This window comes from Rhinopithecus roxellana, chromosome 9 (genome assembly GCF_007565055.1).
Source record: "Rhinopithecus roxellana isolate Shanxi Qingling chromosome 9, ASM756505v1, whole genome shotgun sequence".
Taxonomy (NCBI): Eukaryota; Metazoa; Chordata; class Mammalia; order Primates; family Cercopithecidae; genus Rhinopithecus; species Rhinopithecus roxellana.
The window spans coordinates 98,564,759-98,587,311 of record NC_044557.1 but is presented as its reverse complement, the minus strand read 5'-3'; the positions used below and the strand labels follow the sequence as shown (position 1 = coordinate 98,587,311).

Sequence of the window (22,553 nt, the reverse complement as noted above, 5' to 3'; positions counted from 1 at the left end):
CAGGAAGATTGGTTGAACCCAGAAGTTTGAGACCAGCCTGGGCAACAGAGTGAGACCTTGTCTCTATAAAAAATAATAAAATAAAAATTAAAAAATAAAGAAAGAACTGCTCTGTCTTCAAGGAAACAAGATACACAGTTACAGTCATTATCTTTTTCAGATGTGAGACAGCTTGACATGGTGGGAAGTGGGGGGCTTGCCTGTAGGGAAAGTACGCTGATGAAAAAGAAGGAAAACAGACAGTAGCGGGAGGCACTGGGGATGTCTGAGGGAGCTGAGGAGTGTAGATCTGGTTATTTTTGGGCAAATTACTTTCCTTAGCTTCAATTTCCTCATCTATAGAATGGTTTCCTGTGATGACAAACCAGATGATGAACAGAATGTGTCTGGCAGAGGACCTGGGCTCATAAGTGAGCCCACAGTAAAAGTGAGCTAATATCATTACTGTTCCAATTATTGAGCTTTACTACTTCCTGTGGCTGCATGAAGTAGTGGTTTCTGAATACAGGGGTAACATTCTAGTTGCCTAGCTCTTAAGATGGCAGTGACTTCACTCTAGTTTTCTGCAAGCATCAGAAACAAACCCTGGCCTATATAAGTTAGAAACAGATAAGAAGGTAAATAAAGCTGCAGAAGTGGGTCTCAGGAAGGACAGGAATCAGAGGGCTGTCCCTCGGATGTCAGACTGCCTTTGCAAGTTACTTCAGGTCAGTAGGCCTCCATTTCCTCAGCTGCTGAGCAGGGGAGGAGAATCGCTTCTCCCTCCCAGGGATGGTGCAGAGCACTTAGCAGAGCACTTAGCACAGAGGAAGTAAACCCTTCAGTAAAACATTTGAGTAAAGCAATTATTATTTATTATTCTTCAGGGCTCTTTTTTCTGGTGCATTAGCCCTAACATTGACTACTTGGTTCAAGACTGATGGATGCATTCATTTCCTGAGCAGTTGCTGTATGCCTGTCACCGTTTGAGCTGCTGGAGATCCACCAGGGAGCAGAAGAGACAAACATCCCTGTCCCCTTGGAGCTTTTGTCCTAGTGGATGTCACACAGTAGTGGGGCAGGCTGGTCCCCAGAGACAGCTAGGGGACAGATGGAGGCAGTGCAGGCAAAAACTAACTCCTGTGTAAAGTCGCCCTGGCCCTACTGTGTTAACAGTAAAGTGCTTAGCACAGGCTCCGGCACATAGTAGTTACTATGTAGCGGTAGTTGCTATGTTTATTATTGTTGTATTATTCTCCTCCCTCATAAAATGGCAGCCTCCTTTTCTTCCATTCCCCTTCCTGAGTTATTTTTTCTCCATTGTGCTTATCTTCCTAGTATACCATATGTCTCTCTTCTCCCACTAAATTGTAAGCCATTCATTTTTCCAGAATGTATTTGTTGCGTGTCTACTCTGTGCAGGGCATTGCTGTAGATGTTGGGGATGCAGAAAGGAAGAAAAAGGACAGATTTTCATGCTAGAGCTTAGGTTACAGCTGGGTTAGACAGATAAGGAACAGCAGACATAATAAAAAAGGACATGAATTGTGTATTCAAGATTATGAAGTGCTGTGGGAACAGGCAGAGCAGGGCCAGTGTCTGGAGGGCTTGGGCGTGGTGCTGCGCAGTTAAGTTGGCCGGCCAGAGTCAGGGCAGGCTCCATGGAGGAGCTAACGTTAATCTCCACCTGAAGGAGGGGAAGGACGAGCGTTTCAGGCTCTGGGAAGAGCTAGGACAGAAGTGGAGGCAGGAGTGAGCCTGTGTTGGGGCGGTGGGGAGCAGCCAGGAAAAGTATGAGATGAGAATGGCGTAAGCAAGGGAGATAGGAGAACCTGAGCAGCATGCGGTGTGGAGCCTCACAGAAAGCCTGCAGGGCATTCCAAAGATTCTGTCTTATACTCTGTAAAATGGGGAGCCTTTGCAGTGTTTTTTGTTTTTTTGTTTGTTGTGAGGCAGAGTCTGGCTCTGTTGCCCAGGCTGGAGTGCAGTGGGGCGATCTCGGCTCATTGCAACCTCCGCCTCCCAGGTTTAAGCGATTCTTATGCCTCAGCCTCCGAAGTAGCTGGGATTACAGGTGCATGCCACCATGCCTGACTAATGTTTTTATTTTTGTAAAGATGGGGTTTCACTACGTTGGCCAGGCTGGTCTCAAACTCCTGACCTCAAGAGATCCACCCACCTCAGCCTCCCAAAGCATTGGGATTACAGGTGTGAGCCACTATGACCAGCTTCCTTGCAGTGTTTTAAAAAGGAAAGCAATTAGATCTGACTTGGCTTTTGAAATGGTCAGTCTGGCTGCTGTGTTGAGGAGAAACTAAATCAGGGTCAGGAGCCAGAGCACCAGGACAAACATGCACAGAGTATAAGTGCCGGGTCCAGGCTGGAAGTGGTGGACGGGGCCACAAGAATGGACTTCTAGGCTGTTCACTGTTGTATCCCTAGCATCTTAAACTGTGCTCTCCATACGGTAGCTGTGAGCCCTATGTGGGTATCGAGCACTTGAAAGGAGATTGAGATGTACTGTATGTGTTAAATGCACATTGGATTTCAGAGACTTAGTGAGAAGAGTAAGGTATCTCTTTATTTATTTATTGAGACAGAGTCTTACCTGTTACCCAGGCTGGAGTGCAGTGGCATGATCTCGGCTCATTGCAACCTCCGCCTACCGGGTTCAAGTGATTCTCCTGCCTCAGCCTCCCAAGTAGCTGGGATTACAGGCACCCACCACCACACCCGGCTAATTTTGTATTTTTAGTAGATACGGGGTTTCACTATGTTGGCCAGGTTGGTCTTGAACTCCTGACCTCAGGTGATCCGTCCCACTCAGCCTTCCAAAGTGCTGGGATTACAGGTGTGAGCCACTGCACCTGGGCTATTTGTTTATTTCTATGAGACAGGGTCTCACTCTGTCACTCAGGCTGGAGTGTAGTGGTGTGACCATAGATCATTACAGCCTTGACCTCCCAAGCTCAAGTGATCCTCCCACCTCAGCCTCCTGGGCAGCTGGGACCACAGGTCTGTGTCACTGCACCCAGCTAAATTTTTGTAGTTTTGGTAGAGCTGGGGTCTCCCTGTGTTGCCCAGGCTGGTCTTAAACTCCTGGGCTCCGGCAGTCTGCCTACCTCAGCCTCCTATAGTGCTACTGGTTACAGGCGTGAGCCACTGCGCCCTGCCAAGATATCTCATGAACCAATTATTTGATGTTAATTACATATTTAACGGATAATGTTTTGGATATATTGGGTTAAATACAGTAAGTTATTAAAATTAGTTTCATCTGTTTTTTCTAACTTTATGGTTACTAGAAAATCTAAAATTACATGTGGCTCGAATCATATTTTCACTGGATGGAACAATGCCTTGGACGAGATCGGCATTTAGTGAATCAAATGTGTGGGTGAGGCACAGGGGTTCTGCCGTGAATGAGAAACTGTTGCCATCTTCGGGAAGCTGCCAGTGTGGGAGGGAGGCACACTGCAGATGTAACTGCTAAGAGAGAAAGAAGGCAGGTTGAAATGGGACCACAGCCAACCAGGCCTGCTGCAGCCCAGAAGCTGGAAGAGACTCATCCAGGAGGCAAGGAAGACACTGGGGTGTTGGGTCTCAGCCTGGGCCTTGGTGACAGCAGTGGGTGGCAGTACAGAGGTTCGAGGCCTCGAACCGGAAGTCCACTAAGGTGGCTGGTGGTATGGGTGAAGGTGGAAAAGGCAGGTGGGGTGAGGGTGAGGGGCAGGACATCCTGGAGAGCCTGAATAACCAGGCATAAGTGATTTCAACTGGGTCCTGAGAACTGGGCACTTTTCAAGGATTGTCAGCAAGGAGCAACTTCCCAGATATACATCTAGAAAGATGACAAACTCATGTGGAATGTGGATTTAAGGAGGAAGGCACTTGACTTGAGAATTCGAGGATTTTGGTGGAAGAAGGAAATATGGGCCAGGCACTACGGCTCATGCCTGTAATCCCATCACTTTGGGAGTAGAGGTGGGAGGATCAGTTGAGCCCAGGAGTCTGAGACCAGCCTGGGCAACATAGTAAAACCCTGTCTCTACAAATTTTTTTTTTTTGAGATGGAATCTCGCTCTGTCACCAAGGCTGGAGTACGGTGGTGCGATCTTGACTCACTGCAACCTCCGCCTCCTGGGTTCAAGCAATTCTCCTGCTTGAGCCTTCCAAGTAGTTGGGATTACAGCCACGCGCCACCATGCCTGGCTAATTTTTGTATTTTTAGCAGAGACCAGGTTTTACCATGTTGGTTAGGCTGGTCTCGAACTCCTGACCTTGTGATCTGTGCGCCTCGGCCTCCCAAAGTGCTGGGATTACAGGCATGAGCCACTGCACCCGGCCTCAATTTTTTTTATTTTTTTAATTAACCAGGCTTGGTGGCATGCACCTGTAGTCCCATCTACTTGGGAGGCTGAGGCAGGAAGCTTGCTTGAACCCAGAAGTTTGAGGCTGCAGTGAGTTACCATTACACCACTGTATTCCAGCCTGGGTGACAGAATGAGACCCTGTCTCTAAAATAAATAAATAAATAAACAAACAAACAAATAAATAAATGTTTAAAAGCTGGGAGGTGGGGTTGGTAAATTCATAAAACATAATATTTCTTGAGTTGAATACAAACAATACAATCACTGTTTTGTCTTTGCCTTGTTTTATTTTTACTTATTTATTTATTTTTGCAGAGATTGGGCCTCACGCTCAGGCTTCAAGTGACCCTCCCACTTTGGCCTCCCAAAGTGTTGAGATTACACACGTGAGCCACCGTGCCCAGCCTGTGTTTTTTTTTTTTTTTTTTTTCTGTATTTTAATCGTAGTGTATATGTTGCATCCTGGTTATTTTTGTTTTGTTTTGTTTTGAGACAGGTTCTCACTCTGTTACCCAGGCTGGAGTGCAGTGGTGCAATCTCAGCTTATTGCAACCTCTACCTTCCAGGTTCAAGCGATTCTTCTGCCTCAGCCTCTGAGTAGCTGGGATGCCACCATGCCTGGCTATTTTTCTTTTTTTTTTTTTTTTTTTGTATTTTTGGTAGAGACAGGGTTTCATCATGTTGGTCAGGCTGGTCTTGAACTCTTGACCTCAAGTGATTCCACCTCAGCATCCCAAAGTGCTGGGATTACAGCGTAAGCCACCACATCCGGACACATCCTGATTTTTTTCTTAGTTACTGTTAGGACATAGGCATTTTTGAATATTATATGCACTTTGTCCATGTCATTTTTTTCTTTTTCTTTCTTTCTTTTTTTTTTTTTTTGAGAGCGAGTTTCGCTCTTGTTGCCCACGCTGGAGACAATGGCGCGATCTCAGCTCACTGCAACCTCTGCCTCCTGGGTTCAAGTGATTCTCCTGCCTCAGCCTCCTGGGTAGCTAGGATTATAGGCGCCTGCCACCATACCCGGCTAATTTTGTATTTTTAGTAGAGACGGGGTTTCTCCATGTTGGTCAGGCTGGTCTTGAACTCCCGACCTCATGTGATCCACCTGCCTTGGCCTCCCGAAATGCTGGGATTACAGGCAAGAGCCACTGTGCCCGGCTGTCCATGTCATTTTTATTGGGTAGATATTTCTGTTCAGTGACTGTTATATTGCTTACTTTATCATTCCTTTGATGTGGATGCTTAGCTTCACAACAGCCTGTTTATATAGATCATGTTTTCTATTTTTCAGTTAATTAAAAAAACCCAAATTCTCAGTCCTAGCATTATTGTGCATAATGTCTGAATTTTTTGGAATTTCAGGTAAATATGTTGGTTCATGAGATTTGCACAGAAGCTGAATTTGTTGTTTCCTGGTGAGACACGTGATGTTTTTTGCTGTCTTTGTTGCACTAACATGTCATTAACATGTATGTACAGTGTTATATGCTCACATATGTTTATGTGTAGCCTATGCACCTGTATTGGATTTTTCTTCAATCTCATTTATTGTCAGGTATTTGTGGAATGCCTGTGGTGTGCCAAGTTCTGCTCAAGGCCTTGGTATTCAGTAGTGATCAAAGTAGATCAACTAGTACCAGTTCTTAAGAGGCTTATTGTTAAGTGGGGAAACAAGCAAATAGACAAAGAAAAAATAACGTTGTAAGGAATATGAAATAATGCATACTAGAATCATATTAAGGGATGGTTATTGTGAGGTAAGGGGGTTCATACTGAAATCCTGTCTGAGGAATCAGGATTTGAGTGAGACACAAAGACTCAGTAGAAGTTAACCAGAGGAACAAAGTATTAGCAGAAAAGGCAAGACTGATCAATATGACTCCATATTAAAGAAAAAGGCACAGTAGTGTCCGAGAAGTCAGGCATGTAGCTCAGCGGCGGCCTTGTGCTTCTGCGTGGGCGTGCGGGTTCTTCTGCCATCATGCCGATGTTCATCGTAAACACCAATGTGCCCCGCGCCTCCGTGCCAGACGGGTTCCTCTCCGAGCTCACCCAGCAGCTGGCGCAGGCCACCGGCAAGCCCCCCCAGTACATCGCGGTGCACGTGGTCCCGAACCAGTTCATGGCCTTCGGAGGCTCCAGCGAGCCTGGCGCGCTCTGCAGCCTGCACAGCATCGGCAAGAACGGCGGCGCGCAGAACCGCTCCTACAGCAAGCTGCTATGCAGCCTGCTGGCCGAGCGCCTGCGCATCAGCCCGGACGGGGGTCTACATCAACTATTACGACATGAACGCGGCCAGCGTGGGCTGGAACAACTCCACCTTCGCCTAAGAGCCGCAGGGCCCCACGCGGTCTGCGCTGTCTCGACCCGGGAACCGCCGCACGCAGTGTTCTAGGCTCGCCCACCCCAACCTTCTGGAGAAATAAAACGGTTTAGAGACTGAAAAAAAAAAAAAAGGAAAAAGGCACATCTAAGCAACAAAAACTACAATGGTATTAAAAGCCAAATAAAAGACTTAGAAGATATTTGCAATATTGATAACACATTACAAAGCACCAATATCTAGAATGTATGAAGAATTCCCAAAAGTCAACAATAAAAAGACAAACAGCCTTATAGCAAATTGGGCGAAAGATATGACCATGCGGTGCTCATAGAAAGCAAAGTGGATGGCTGGGCTCCTTGGCTCATGCCTATAATCCCAGCACTTTGGGAGGCTGAGGCGGGCGGATCACAAGATCAGGAGTTCGAGACCATTCTGGCCAACATGGTGAAACCCAGTTTCTACTAAAAATACAAAAATTAGCTGGGCATGGTGGCATGCGCCTGTAGTCCCAGCTACTTGGGAAGCTGAGGCAGGAGAATTGCTTGAACCCGGGAGGCATAAGTTGCTGTAAGCCGAGATCTTGCCATTGCACGCCAGCCTGGAAACAGAGTGAGACTCCATCTGAAAAAAAAAAAAAAAGCAAAGTGGATGATAAATGTGAAAAGATTCTAAATTTTGCTAACAAAGTCAGGTTTTGGAGATCTGATTTCTAGTCAGTAAAATTCATCCTTTCTGGGATACAATGCTAAGAGTTTTGATAAATGCGTAGAACTGTGTGACACTGTTGTGTAATTATCACAGTCATGGCATAGAACATTTCCGTCATTCACCCAGATTCCCTCCTGTCCCTTCATAGCCAGTCTCCTTCTCCATCCCCAGCTTTAACCAACCCCTGAGTTGTTTTCTGACCTTACAGTGTTGCATTTTTCAGAGTGTCCTATAAATGGATTCATACAGTATGTAGTCTCTCGGATTTGTCTTCTTTCACCTGGCATAATGCATTTGAGACCCTTCCATGTTGTTGTATACATCAGGGGTTTGGTAGTTTTTATTGCTAACTGGTATATTGTTGTATGGATATACCACTCTTTATCTATTCTCCATTTGAAGGGCATCTGGGTGTTTCCACAAGATACATGTTTAATGTTTTACAATGTGCCAGAAATAGGATGTCTGACTCAAGTGTTGACAAGGCACAGGGTGTTCAGCTCCGTTAGTGAGTGTGTGAGGTCACTTTAGAGACCACCTTGGCAGCAGGTAGTGAAACTGGAAACATGTGCAGCCCCATTCCTAGGTAAGACTGAGAATTCATAGCTCATGCTGTATGTTACTTAAGGATATTTAGAGATGAATGTGAAGGTTTTAAAAATGGACTGGAAAGATCTATATCAAACTCACTGTCATTATCTGGGGAGAGAGGGGGAGTGGGGTGATTGTGAAGGTCAAAACTTACGTTAACTTTGCCTTTATTGCTTTTTTAAAAATTCGATTAATTAGTTTACTTGTGGAGACAGAATCTCACTCTGTCAAGGTTGCTGGAGTATGAGTGGTGTGATCGTGGCTCACTGCAGCCTCTACTTTCCAGGCTCAAATGATTCTCCTGCTTCAGCCTCTGGAGTAGCTGGGACTACAAGTGTGAGCCACCATGCCTATATTTTTTGTAGAGATGAGATCTCACTATATTGCCCAGGCAGGTCTTGAACTCCTGGCCTCAAGCCATCCTCCTGTCCAGTTCTCCCAAAGTGCTGGGATTACAGGGAGGACCCATAGTGTCTGGCTTATCTTTAATGCTTTTTTTTTTTTTAAAGAAGAAGGTAGATACCTACACATATCACTTACACATTTTGAAAATATGTAGAAAAGAAAAAAAGTTGGAAAATACGTATGACAAGATGTTCATGGTTGTCAATTCTAAGCTCTTCGAATTTTTCTTTTTCTTTCTTTCTTTTTTTTTTTTGAGACAAAGTCTTGCTCTGTCACCCAGGCTGAAATGCAGTGACGCAATCTTGGTTCATTGCAACCTCCACCTCCTGGGTTCAAGCAATTCTGGTTCCTCAGCCTCCCGAGTATTTGGGATTACAGGCACAACCCCTGACATCTGGCTAATTTTTGTATTTTTTTTTTTAGTAGAGACAGGATTTCACTATGTTGACCAGGCTGGTCTCAAACTCCTGACCTCAGGTGATCTGCCTGCCTTAGCCTCCCAAAGTGCTGGGATTACAGCTGTAAGCCACAGCATCCAGCTGGTTCTTTAAATTTCTTTCAAAACAGTTTAGGGAAGGGATATCCTAGGTAAAGATAATAGCATATGTGAAGGCCCTGAGGCTGCAAAACTTTTGGTGTATTCAGAGTGTCAAGAGACTCGTGTGACTGGACAGGAGTGAACGCTCAGGGTCCAGGTGAACAAGTGTTTGGTCATGGAGGGCCTTAAGTGCTTTTTTAAGTCTTTGGTGGCTGCTAAGCTGGGCGGTGCCTGATTTGATTGACCTTTTTGCTGGGTAGATGGTGGATCAATGGAAGCAGGTGGCCCATTTGGGGACTGAATTACAGCAATCCAAGAGAGAGAGCTGGACCCGGCTCTAGCAGTGGAGAGGAAGAGAAGAGGATGAGTTTGGAATTTATTTTGGAGACAGAAAGGACTTCTTGGGGCCGGGCACAGTGGCTCACGCCTGTAATCCCAGCACTCTGGCAGGCTGAGGCGGGTGGATCACTTGAGGTCAGGAGTTCACGAACAGCCTGGCCAACATGGTGAAACCCCATCTCTACTAAAAATACAAAAATTAGCCAGGAGTGGTGGCAGGTGCCTGTAATTCTAGCTATTTGGGAAGCTGAGGCAGGAGAATCGATTGAACTCGGGAGGCAGAGGTTGCATTGAGCCGAGATCGAGCCATTGCACTCCAGCCTGGACAACAAAGAAAGAAAGAAAGAAAGAAAGAAAAAGACAAAGAAAGGACTTCTTGGAGGGCAAAGTTTGAGGAAGGAGTTAGCCAGGGATCTTCCAAATTGTGCTGAGGCATTAGGACTTTACCCTGTGGGTGACAGGGAGCTATTGAAAGTTTTCATTTTTTCTTTTTGTTTTGTTTTTTTTTTTTTTTTTGGAGACAGAGTCTTGCTCTGTTGCTTCAGGCAGGAGTGCAGTGAGCCATAGTGGCTCTTTGCAGCCTGGACCCCCTGTACTCAAGCAATCCTCCCACCCCAGCCTCCAGAGTAGCTGGGACTACAGGTGCATGGCACCACCCCCAGCTAATGTTTTGTTTTTAATTTTTTATAAAGATAGGGTCTCACTTGTTGTCCAGGCTTAAAACTCCTGACTTTAAGCGATCCTCCCATCTTGGCCTCCCAAAGTGTTGTAACTACAAGAGTGAGCCATCATGCTCGGCTCTATGGAAGGTTTTGAGCTGGGGCAGGGATGAGGTTAGAGTGATGTGCCTTTGCCAGAGAGATTTGTCCAGAGGAGGGGTTGCCAGCCTGGAGTCTGTTTGGAACATTCTAGGTAATGTAGCAGAGAGTATGTCAGTTACCCTCTGGTGGAATGCTTGGCTTTTCCCATTTTTTCAAAAGGAAATGGGAAAAGGAAAAGGTCCTCTGTGTGGAAAGTCCCCAGGAATTTATAGGAGAGTGGCTAAAGAAGACAGAGTTCCCTTCCGGCATTTATTGTGACTAAGTTTGTTCCATAGTTTTAGTCCCACTTAGGTCATGATTCATCCCACTGGGCCAGCAGCAGCATTAGGATCACATCAGCCAATCTTCGCACTTAGAGATTTTGAAGAGAGATATCTCCTCTCCATGTGGTACATTGCTTTTCACTAAACAAAAGACTTCATTTCGTCTGTGAAAAGCCCTGGCCAGACCCAGCCGGTGGAGACTAGTGGCTTCCTCTGGCAGACTGGCCTTCCTATGGTCATTGCAGTCCCTCCCCATTTATAGGGCTGCCTTCCCCGAGAACACCTGGGACAGATGGTCCCCCAGAAGTGTGCCTTCTGGAAAGAGAGAGGAGCGGGAGGGGGCTTCAGGCATGCTGGGGCAGGGGGGCTACCCCCTGGCCTTTGCTAAGTTCCTGGCTGGCCTGAGGCCTCTTCTTTCCTTTCTCCAGACCTTGCAAAGGCCATATCTCTTCCTTTTCATGACTCTGGAAATTCCATACATACTTTCTCCAACTGGAAGACATTCTCTGCATACTGATCTTGTTAAAAAGGAAAAGCTAAGGAGCATCCTGCACCTCCCTCCTGCAAGCAAGTGAGCTTTGCAAATGGCAAACTAGATCCTGAAAGGCAACCACTTAAAAGCTTTTAATGGCTTCCCATTATTAGCTTGAGTGCCTTGTGCGTCAGAGGCTCTCAGTGAGCATGTATTGAATTGCTGAATGCACGGTGGCCCTGGGCTAGGAATCTGGCCCTCACTGTCCCAAGGCTGAGTGCCTTCGCCCTGTGGAGGAAAGCACTGCCTTGGAGTCAGAAATAAGGATTGTCAGGATTGCCTGGGGTTAGAAATAATGATTGTGGGGATCAGAGGCAGCAGGTGAATGTGGGGCGTGAATATTTTTGAAGGCTTGCAATGAAATGATTCTTCCAGACTTTAGAGGATTTGTGTCTGCAGATTCTTCTCTAAGGTTTGTGTCTCACACAGTGAGAGAATCAGCCAGCCAGGGAAATGGGACAGGATTTTGTCTCTTTCCCCATTTCCTCTTCTAATGAACTACTACTTATACTTTACGACTCCGTTCAGGGGTCACCTCCTCCTGGAAGCATTCCCTCATCTCCTCACACTAGTTCTCAGTGTTTGATCCCCTCCCAGCACAGTGTGTGTGAGTTCTCACAGCTCATACCCCGTTGTATTACTATTTTGTTTCCACAGTGGGTTCCTGTCAGGGGTTCCAGACTCAGCTGTTTAGGAGGATGCACAGATTGTACAACCACACCAGGTGGGCCTGATCAAATACAGTAAGAAGTGTCCGGATTGGCGGTCAGGCGCGGTGGCTCAAGCCTGTAATCCCAGCACTTTGGGAGGCCGAGACGGGCGGATCACGAGGTCAGGAGATTGAGACCATCCTGGCTAACACGATGAAACCCCGTCTCTACTAAAAAAAAAATACAAAAAACTAGCCGGGCGAGGTGGCAGGCGCCTGTAGTCCCAGCTACTCAGGAGGCTGAGGCAGGAGAATGGCGTAAACCCGGGAGGTGCAGCTTGCTCTGAGCTGAGATCCGGCCACTGCGCTCCAGCCTGGGTGACAGAGCAAGACTCAGTCTCAAAAAAAAAAAAAAAAAAAAAAAAAAAAGAAGTGTCTGGATTGGCAAACCAGGGGGTCCCTCTTCTAGATGTTATCAGAGAGATACTGTTAGAGAAAGAGGATGCTAGATGTTAACAGAGGCTGCTGTTAGATTCCAGCTCCCTCTTCCCCTGGCCTCCTTTCTCTCCTCATGCCAAAAGATAGACCCAGTGTTGCCAGAGCTTCCACTTTTAAAAGAGAAGCCTTTTAAAATACAAACTCTCCTGAGTTTTAAATGTTTTCAGTTAGGTTTTTAAAGGAACATTCATAGGCCAAACCAAATACCTGTGGGCCGCATGTGGCCCCCGGGGCCAGCAGTTTGCAACTCCTTGGTTATAGGTGCCTCTAACCCATTGCACAAGCTCCCTCAGGCATTTCATGTCTTTCCTTTCCATTCCCCCAGCGCCTAGCAGGGAGCTGGCATGTCACAGTGGGTGTTCCCTAATTAGTGGGTATTGACTTGAATGCTAGACTGAGCAAGCACCTCCCCGCTCACAGGGCGTTGACATTTTCCCCTTAAAACTGTTTGTATGTAATGCTACTCTGAATTGCTTCAGTTCCTTACATACTTTAGTGATAGTCTGTATGTGCCTGGAAAAGTCATCATTCCTTAGATACTGGATAACCCTGTTCTTCGGTTCTTTTCCTTTTTCCTTTCTCTCTCCGTCCCCTCAACATATGCTGGTTTTTGTTTGTGTGTTTGTTTTTTCTGCCAGTTCTTTTGTATCCTGCCGGTTAACACAGGGCTCCATAATATGGGGTCGGCTATTATTAAGCAATAGTGGTTTCCGGTAGCTCACTGACTTTTGCTCTCTCTGCTGGTAAGCCATTGCTGATTTCCATCAGGGGAACAAGCATGATTTTCAGATTTAGCTTCAATTGCAGTAAACAATTACAGCAGAATTGCTTAAAGAAAAGAACCTTCAGGCATGGCGGCTCATGCCTGTAATCCCAGCACTTTGGGAGGCCGAGGCGGGAGGATCACTTGAGCCCACGAGGTTTCTAGGCTGCAGCAAGCTGTAGTTGCACCACTGCACTCCAGCCTGGGAGACAGGGCGAGACCTTGTCAGAAAAGAAAAGAAGAGAAGAGAAGGGGAGGGGAGGGGAGGGGAGGGGAGGGGAGGGAGAAAAGAGAGAAAAGAAAAAGGAAAGGAGGGGAGGAAAGGGGAGAGGAGGAGAAGAGGGAGGCAGGGAGAGAGGGATGGAGGAAGGAAGAAAGGCAGGAAGGCAGGGAGGCAGGGAGGCAGGCAGGCAGGCAGGCAGGCAGGAAGGAAGGAAGGAAGTGAAAGAAAGACTGGGCATGGTAGCTTTTGCCTGTTGTAGTCCCAGCACTTTGGGAGGCTGAGATGGGAGGAATTGGAAACCAGCTTGGGCAACATAATGAGACTTCATCTCTACAAATTTTTTTTTTTTTTTTTTTTTTTTTTTAAATTAGCCAGTGGCATGCACCTGTAGTCCAGGAGGCCAAGGCTGGAGGATTGCCAGAGCATGGGAAGTTGACGCTGCAGTGACCTATATTCCCACCACTGTACTCCAGCCAGAACAAGACCTTGTCAAAAAAAGAAAAGAAAGAAAAGAAGAGAGGGAGGAAAAGAAGGAAGAAAAGAAAGGAGAGAGGGAGGGAAAGAAGGAAGAAAAGAAAGAAAGGGAGAGGGGAAGGAAGGAAGAAGGGAGGAAGGAAGGAAGGGGAAGGAAGGAAGGAAGGAAGGAAGGGAAGGGAGGGAAGGGACGGAAGGGAGGAAGGTAGGAAAGTGGAGGGAAGGGAGGGAAGGAGGGAAGAAAAGAAAGAAGGAAGGAAAAAAACAGTCGGCTATCATGACGAAAAAAGTCTCAGTCCACCCCATTTTGTGCAGCATTTCCTGTCTTATTATGTTTCTGGAAAAACTCAGTAAGGCCCTGGATGGGAATTATAGAAGCTTAATATGCCCTTGGAACTGTGTCAGGCTCTCACAGGGAACAAACAAGAGGAACTATAGTTTTTATAGTCTACAAGAGCCAGTCCGTGCATTTGGGAGACGCAGAGCAAGAGAAAGAGCATCGACGATGATAATACAGCATTAATATAGGTACAATTTGGAGTAATGTTACTTAGTACTACTAATAGCTATAATAAAATGGCATTATATAGATATTAAGCCCTGACTTTGTGCAGGTTTGAACTTTTCCTGTATTAATTCATGTGATTCATAAAAATTCAGTCTTGCACCATTTACTGAGTATCTCACATGCAGGACAGTGTGAGACTTGCAGCTATGCAGCCAAGAAGAGCTTGGAGAGCCCTCGGAATCTAGTGCAAGGAGGCAAATGTATGATTTTCACATGGCCACAATACCAGGGTGAGTTACTGGTCCTCCCAGAGATGGACAGGGTGGTGCTAGAGCTCCAGGAAGGAAGCAGCTGATGGGAAGCCTTCCTAGAGGAGGTGTCTTAGGCAAGTCCTCCAGGGAGGCAGGCTGACTGAGGTCTGGGAGCTGTTTCTAGGAGAAGTGAGCAGATAGGGTTGATGGACAGGGCTGGGGGGTGGAGCATAGGAGGAGTTGGGTTTGCCTGTTACAGAGGGGCTGAATCCCTGGTTCTTATCTCTGCATGGGAACTACTAATTCCTACCTCTGACTGATGGTGAAGATTTGCAGTAATAATAATAGTATTAAATAGTAATAGTAATTATTTACAGCAGCTTACATCTGGCGAGAACCCACTGTGTGATGGGTGCATTATCTCGTTTACTGCTTAGTGAATGACTAGTACTGGCTAGGAAACATTTTCAACCCAGTTTTTTCAGATGGGACAAAATGAGGTTCAGAGAGGTTAACCGACTTACCGAAGTTCACCATTATTGAAACCTGGGTCGGAACCTAGGTCACAGTGCAAAGACTGAGTCTGGAACCTCAGAGTCAACCAGGAAGGATAAACTCTTTCCCCTAGGTAAAATTTTTCTTTATTTCCACCTCAACTTCCCTATTCTCACCCCTCTTGCCACCCCAAAAGGGCAGGGCATTTGATTTTGGCTGCAGATTATACCTATCTTAACGTCAAGTGTCTGGTTATTGACAATCTCTGGCTAGAGACTGAGATGGAAAAGAGGAAAAATTAAAGCAGTACTTGTCTCAGTTGCTGTGAGTTACAGATAAAAAGCTTACGGGTTTGTTTTTCTTTTTCATGTGTCGTAAAAACCTTTTAAAATTATATGTAAACATCCGGGCACAGTGCTCACACCTGTAATCCCAGCACTTTGGAAGGCTGAGGTGGCCGGATCACCTGAGGTCAGCAGTTCGAGACCAACCTGGCCAACATGGTGAAACCCCATCTCTACTAAAAATGCAAAAATTAGCGGGGTATGGTGGTGGGCGCCTGTAATCTCAGCTACTTGGGAGGCTGAGGCAGGAGAATTGCTTGAGCCTGGGAGGTGGAGCATGCAGTGAGCTGAGATGTTGCCAGTGCACTCCAGCCTGGGCAACAGAGTGAGACTCTGTCTCAAAAAAATATATATATATATACATATTATATACACACACACACATAAAAAATGTATATATATATTTATATAAAGTTTCCTCTCCATGGGCTCCTGGAACCAAACTGTTCCTCTCCTCCCCCTGTCTTCCCACCACCATGACATCTATCTATCTATCTATCTATAATATATAATATATCATATATAATAATATGTTATATATTATATAATGTATCTATGCATAATATATAGTATATGTTATATACAATAACATATAACATATCATAACATGTTATAACATAATGTTATATAACAGTGTATATAATATATTATATATAATATATTATATATACTATAATATATCATATATATTTATATATACCATAATATATATTATATAGTTTATAATATATGTATATATTATATAGTATACGATTATAATATATTATTGTATATATAATAACATATAACATATTAAAACATGTTATAACATATAATGTTATAATATATAGCAATAACATGTATATATACATATATAATATATAATATAATATATGTTATATGTTATTGTATATAACATATATATTATTATACACAATATAACATATATATAGACATATATTATTACATATATACATACACACATATATTATTTATATATTATGTGTAGACATATATTACATATTATATATAATATGTAATATATAACATATATTACATATTATATTATATATAGAGATAGATAGATAGATAGATGTCATGGTGGTAGGAAGACAAGGGGAGGAGAGGAACAGTTTGATCCCAGGATTCCATGGAGAGGAAACTTCTAGGTCTTTTGCCCAGTGTTTTCTCCTGCTCTCTGGCTCTGATTTCTGAACTAAAAAAAGTGTGCAAACATTATCTGCCCTCCTGGCTGTATTTGTAAATGCCTCCCCTAGACCCAGCTCTGCTTTAGGCCATGTGAGTGACAGCAACCACATCAGTCAGGGATTCTCCTGCTGTCCCTGGCCCGTGTCAGCTTTTGTCTCCTCCCACTCTAATAACAGACCATGTGGCTTGAACCTCAGCCCTGCTGCCAAGTAGCTGTGTGGGCTTCAGATCCTGGTGCCTCAGTTCCCTCATCTGTAAAATGAGAAGACAAATGGTCCTGGTGTGTTTGGGTATTCAAGAAAATTAAACGAGTTGCTGCACAGCTCACCTCTGGTTCCTTTAACAAAAGCATGGTCACCCCCAAACCAAAGGTAAACAGGAGGGTGGTGATGCAGACCACATGGAAACGAGAGGCAGACCCAGGCTGGAGTGCAATCTCGATCTCGGCTCACTGCAACCTCTGCCTTCCAGGTTCAAGCAATTCTTCTGTCTCAGCCTTCTGAGTAGCTGGGATTACCAGCGCCTGCTACAAAGTCCAGCTAATTTTTGTTTTTTGTTTTTTTTTTTTTTTTTTGAGGCGGAGTCTCGCTCTGTCGCCCGGACTGGAGTGCAGTGGCCAGATCTCAGCTCACTGCAAGCTCCGCCTCCCGGGTTCACGCCATTCTCCTGCCTCAGCCTCCCGAGTAGCTGGGACTACAGGCGCCCGCCACCTCGCCCGGCTAGTTTTTGTATTTTTTAGTAGAGACGGGGTTTCACCGTGTTAGCCAGGATGGTGTCGATCTCCTGACCTCGTGATCCGCCCGTCTCGGCCTCCCAAAGTGCTGGGATTACAGGCTTGAGCCACCGCGCCCGGCTTGTATTTTTAATAGAGATGGGGTTTCGCCATGTTGGCCAGGCTGGTCTCGAACTCCCGATCTCAGATGATCCACCCGCCTTGGCCTCCCAAAGTGCCGGGATTACAGGCATGAACCACTGCCCCCTGCTACAGATGGAAAATTTTTTTTGCACTTTCAGTTGTCCTAAATCTAGAGTTTTCTTTTATCCAGACAGCTGGTGAAAGTGGACCTGAGAGTAGAGAGGAGATTGCCTGGTGGGGAAGACCTCCATCCTCCCTCTCCAGCCCCTTCCTTATTATTCCCAAGTAAAGAGCTTAAGGGTTCCTGGGAGAAGCTGAGTAGGTGGAGACACCTGGGTCATCTCTGGGCCTCTCCAGAATCCAGGAGCCTGCCTGACGCATCAGCCAGGGAGGGTTTCTGTGCGAGTCGGCTTGAGTAAGCCAGCCTTTCATGCATCCCTGTCTTTATTCTTCCCCAGCTCGGGAGGGGCTGAGTTGAGTCTTAATGAGCAGTTCTGGCTGCTCGCTGGGCATCTCCTAATTTACTCTCATTTATTTAGCTCCTGCTGCATGCTGGGCAGTGCTCTAACTGCTCTGCAGGTTTGGGCTAATTTAATCCCTCTAGCAAACCCTTTGAGGGGACTGTAGGATCACCATCCTCATTTTACAGATGTGGGGATTGAGGCACAGACAGTTTCTTTTTAATTTTTATGTGTAAAATGTTTTTACTGTGGCAAAATTTACATAATAAAATTTGCCATTGTAACCATTTCTAACTGTGCAATTCAGTGGCATTAAGGCCATTTGTATTGTTGTGTAACCATCACCACTAATCTAACCATCTCCGGAACATTTTTCTTCATTCCAAACTGAAACTCTGCACTCATTAAACACTTACTCTCCCCCGCCCTTCCCTCATCCCCTGGTATCCACAGTTTCTATGCATCTGACTATCCTAAGCATCCATATAAGTGGAATCATAGTATTTGTCCTTTTGTGACTAGCTCATTCCTTTTTTTTTTTTTTTTTTTTTTGAGACAGAGTCTTGTTCTGTTGCCCAGGCTCGAGTGCAGTGGCACAATTTCAGCTCACCACAACCTCTGCCTCCCCAGTTCAAGAGATTCTCCTGCCTCAGCCTCCCTAGTAGTTGGGATTACAGGCGCGCACCACCATGCCTGGCTAATTTTTGTATTTTTTAGTAGAGACGGGGCTTCGCCATGTTGGCCAGGTTAGTCTCAAACTCCTGACCTCAGGTGATCCACCCTCCTCGGCCTCCCTAAGTTCTGGGATTACAGGCATGAACCACCGTGCCCCGCCTTAGTGTAATCTTTCAAAGGTATATCTACATTGTAGCCTGTGTCACAATTTTATGCCTTGTTAAGGCTGAATGGTTTTTTAAATTCATTCCCATTTAACTCTTTCTTTTGTTGCCTGTGCTTTGGTGTGAGGCACAGACATTTTAAGAAATTCAGCCAAGGCCATTCAACCAGAAGTATCAGAGCCTAGATCTTGACCACATGGCTTTGCTGCTCCCAGAGTCTTGGCCCTGTGCTGTGGATGACTTCAGCTTTTACATGAGTTCTTCTCAGTGCTTTCAGCAACTTGATCAGGTGGTGCTGCTTTTCCACTTTGCAAATATGGAAGGGAGCACCCAGCTCTGGTGGGCCTGGCAGAAATTCATGGGGACAGAGGAGGCACAGGGTACCCACCAAAAAATCCCAACATACTGAATCATCTTCCAATAATCTATCGCATCATTTATGTTGTGCTGCTCACAACATAAATGGCCAGCAAATAATTTGGGTGCGACAGAATTGGTGAATGAATTTAATGTAGCTTCAACCTGAAGACCATTATACACTATTAATAGCTACAAAAGTGTAGATGTAAGGCTGGGCATGGTGGCTCATGCCTGTAATCCCAGCATTTTGGGAGGCCAAGTTGGGTAGATAATGAGTTCAGAATTTCGAGACCAGCCTGGCCAACATACTGAAACGCCATCTCTACTAAAAATACAAAAATTAGCTGGACATGGTGATGCATGCGTATAGTTCCAGCTACTCAGCAGGCTGAGGCAGGAGAATCGCTTGAACCTGGGAGGCAGAGGTTGTGGTGAGCTGAGATCACGCCACTGCACTCCAGCCTAAGCAACAGTGGGAAACTCTGTCTCAAAACAAACAAACAAACAAAATTATAGTTGTCACCTACAGGCCAGTTGGGAAGCATGATGGTAAATAAATACCCATGACCTCTCCACCCTGCCTAGGATCCAAACTATGAACACTGATGGTTGACTCCAACTCCATCTTCTTTTCCGTTTTCTCCAGTGCCTGCCCCCCGAGCATTCTCCCTCATTGGTGGCCCTGATTTTCTTTTTGTTGAGATAGGATCTCACTATGTTATCCAGGCTGGTCTCGAACTCCTGGGCTCAAGAGATCCTCTTATCTCGGCCTCTCCGAGTGCTGAGATTACAGGAGTGAGCCGCTGTGCCAGGCCAACTCTTATCTTGAATGCTGATGTTTATCATGTCATGGATGAAAAAAAAAAGCGTATTCTTTTTTCTTTTTTTTTTTTTGAGACGGTGTTTTGCTCTTGTCACCCAGGATGGAGTGCAACGGCATGATCTCGGCTCACTGTAACCTCTACCTCCCGGGTTCAAGCAATTCTCCTGCCTCAGCCTCCTGAGAAGCTGAGATTACAGGCGCTTGCCACCATGCCTGGCTAATTTTTGATTTTTAGTAGAGACGAGGTTTCACCATGTTGGCCAGGCTGGTCTCGAACACCTGACCTCAAGTGATCCACCTACCTTGGCCTCCCATTTGTATTCTTAAATACTGTGTTGTTTCCTTTACTTTTTAAAGAGCTTTACAGAAATTCCATGCTGCCTGTAGCTTCCTTGCCGCTCTGCATCATGTTGGTAAGTCTTTGCTGATGCCTGCTGCTGTAGCTTATTTTTCACTGTGATAATCTGTTCCATTGTGTGGGCTGACCACAGTTGATTGATCTGTTCTCCAAGGACATGTGAGTTGTTTGCAGGTGTCCCCCCACCCCCTCCCGATACAAACAGTGGTGCTGTGGGCATTTCACACATCTGGTTGCCTATGCCAGAATTTCCGGGGTATATAGCTAGGACCCAGTACTGCTGTTGAATTTTCCTAGGATTGTAGACTCTCAAATTTGGAATGGACTTCTTTGGCCAAGTAGTTCACCTTCATCAATCATCTCAAAAGAAATGCCCTTGGTGTGATGGTTGAGAGTGCTGTTCTGGAATAGGAGGGACATAGACCTTCTGGGCCTTTGCCTCATTTTATTACTTAGTTTATTTATTTATTTATTTATTTATTTATTTATTTATTTATTTATTTATTTTTGAGACAGAGTCTCGCTCTGTTGCCCAGGCTGGAGTGCAGTGGCCGGATCTCGGCTCACGGCAAGCTCCGCCTCCCGGGTTCACACCATTCTCCTGCCTCAGCCTCCGGAGTAGCTAGGACTACAGGTGCCCACCACCACGCCCGGCTAATTTTTTGTATTTTTAGTAGAGACGGGGTTTCACTGTGTTAGCCAGGATGGTCTCGATCTCTGACCTCGTGATCCTCCCACCTCGGCCTCCCAAAGTGCTGGGATTACAGGCGTGAGCCACCACGCCTGGCTACTTAGGTTATTATGCCATGAACTTAAAAATCTCTCTACCTCAGTAGTTTCCCCGTCTGTGAATTGAGTCTGTATTTTCCTAAGGGTTAAATAAGATAGAGGCCTGGCATCGTGTCTCATGCCTGTAATTCCGGCACTTTGGGAGGCTGAGGTAGGAGAATCACTTGAGCTCAGGAGTTGGAGACCAGCCCGGGCAACATAGTTGGACCCTGTCTCTACAAAAATGAAAAATACAAAAAAAAAATTAGCTGGGTGTGGTGGCATGTGCCTGCAGTCCCAGCTACCAGAGGCCAAGACAGGATAATTGCTTGAGTCCGGGAGGTCGATGCTGCAGTGAGCTGCAACAGAGTGACACCTTGTCTCAGAAAAAATAAAAGAGAGAGAGAAAGATAGGGCGTGCACAGAGATTAACTCGCAGCCTGGAAATAATAAACACAGAGTAAGTGCTCCCTGCTGTTTGCCTTGTTCCTGTTGGTGTTTAAAGATCAGTTACACTTGTGGAGGCAGAACTGACGCCCAGGAGAGGGGCAGTAACTAGCAGAAGGGAAACAACCTGGGCCCAGTTTACTTCCCCTCAACGTGGGCCAAAGACGCCAGGCAGGATCATAGTCCGGCTGGATTGTGGCTTTCCTCAAGGTGATCTTGACTTACCCAGGTGAGATTTCACCCCACTTCCTTCCGGGCTTCCCATTTTGGGCTTGAAATGTAGGCCTGTTGGGGCCTCCTCCAGTAGACGTGTGCTTTCTGGCCCCTTGAGCTTGGATACCCCCCTGCCAAGATAAGCCTTTCAAAAACAGATAAACTTATCGCAACTGAATAGAAGGGGCTCCCAAGAGGCCCCACCCTGCTGCGGATGTCTCAATGAGGAATCAATAGCTGTTAATTCCTGTGCTGCCCCCTGCCTGACATTCCATCCACACTTGAGACCCAGATTGTAAGAAGGGAGAGCAGGCAGGTCTCTCTTGCAGGAGAGGGACCTGGTTCATCAGCAGGATTTATTCATTCATGTATTACGTCAGGCTCAACGCCTGGGCTTTTTATAAATGAGGGCTCTGCTGGCATTCTGTGTTATTCAGGTATTCGGTGAGAGACCACCAGAAGCCACAAAAAATTGCTGACATCTGTTGGAAGGCAGTCATGCATAATGGATAAGGGTGCGCTCTGCAGTTCCAGCAGCGTTGATTTGAATTCCCCATCTTCTGCTTCAAAACTCTGAGATCTCAGCAAGTTACTTACCCTCTAGAGCCTCCATGTCCTCATCTGTAAAACCAGAAAATAAATAGTACTCGCTAGATCCTTACCTTGTTGTGAGAGCAGAATGACGTGCATGTAGGCTTTCCCAGAGCTGGCATGTTGTAGGTGCTCAATAAATGCTGGTTATTCTCTCTGTCTTTCTCACTCTGTCGCCTAGGCTGGAGGGCAGTGGCGTGATCATAGCTCACAACAGCCTCTATCTCCCAGGCTCAAGGGATGCTCCTGCCTCAGCCTCCCGAGTAGCTGGGACTTGCAGGTATGTGCTACCCCTCCTAGCTAATTTGTTTTATTTTTGGTATAGATGGGGTCTTGTTATGTGGTCCTTGCTGGAGCGCTACTTGCTCTCTAATTGGCTTGTGAGCCCCAGGGTAGGCACACTGGTACTGGGGCTATAGCAAAATCGGTGGTCGGTAAATCGTCGTTGAAGGAGCAAGGGTGCTTTACAGTTGTAGAAGCTCATGGTACACGTCGTTTTTCTCTTCCCAGCTCTGGAGTCCTGGGATCCAAGTGTGAGCCCCATGTCTGCAAAATGAGGCTGG

General features: G+C 45.9%; 1 protein-coding gene and 1 pseudogene across 2 annotated transcripts in view; both read left to right on the top strand.

The window, feature by feature from the left end:
- The window catches only part of LOC104674800, a 192,689-nt gene that overhangs the window by 5,050 nt on the left and 165,086 nt on the right, over window positions 1-22,553 (top strand). The window lies entirely within an intron of this gene.
- Window positions 6,274-6,799, top strand: LOC104674799 (annotated as a pseudogene). Its single transcript, XR_749685.2, has one exon. The product of XR_749685.2 is annotated as a macrophage migration inhibitory factor pseudogene (transcript).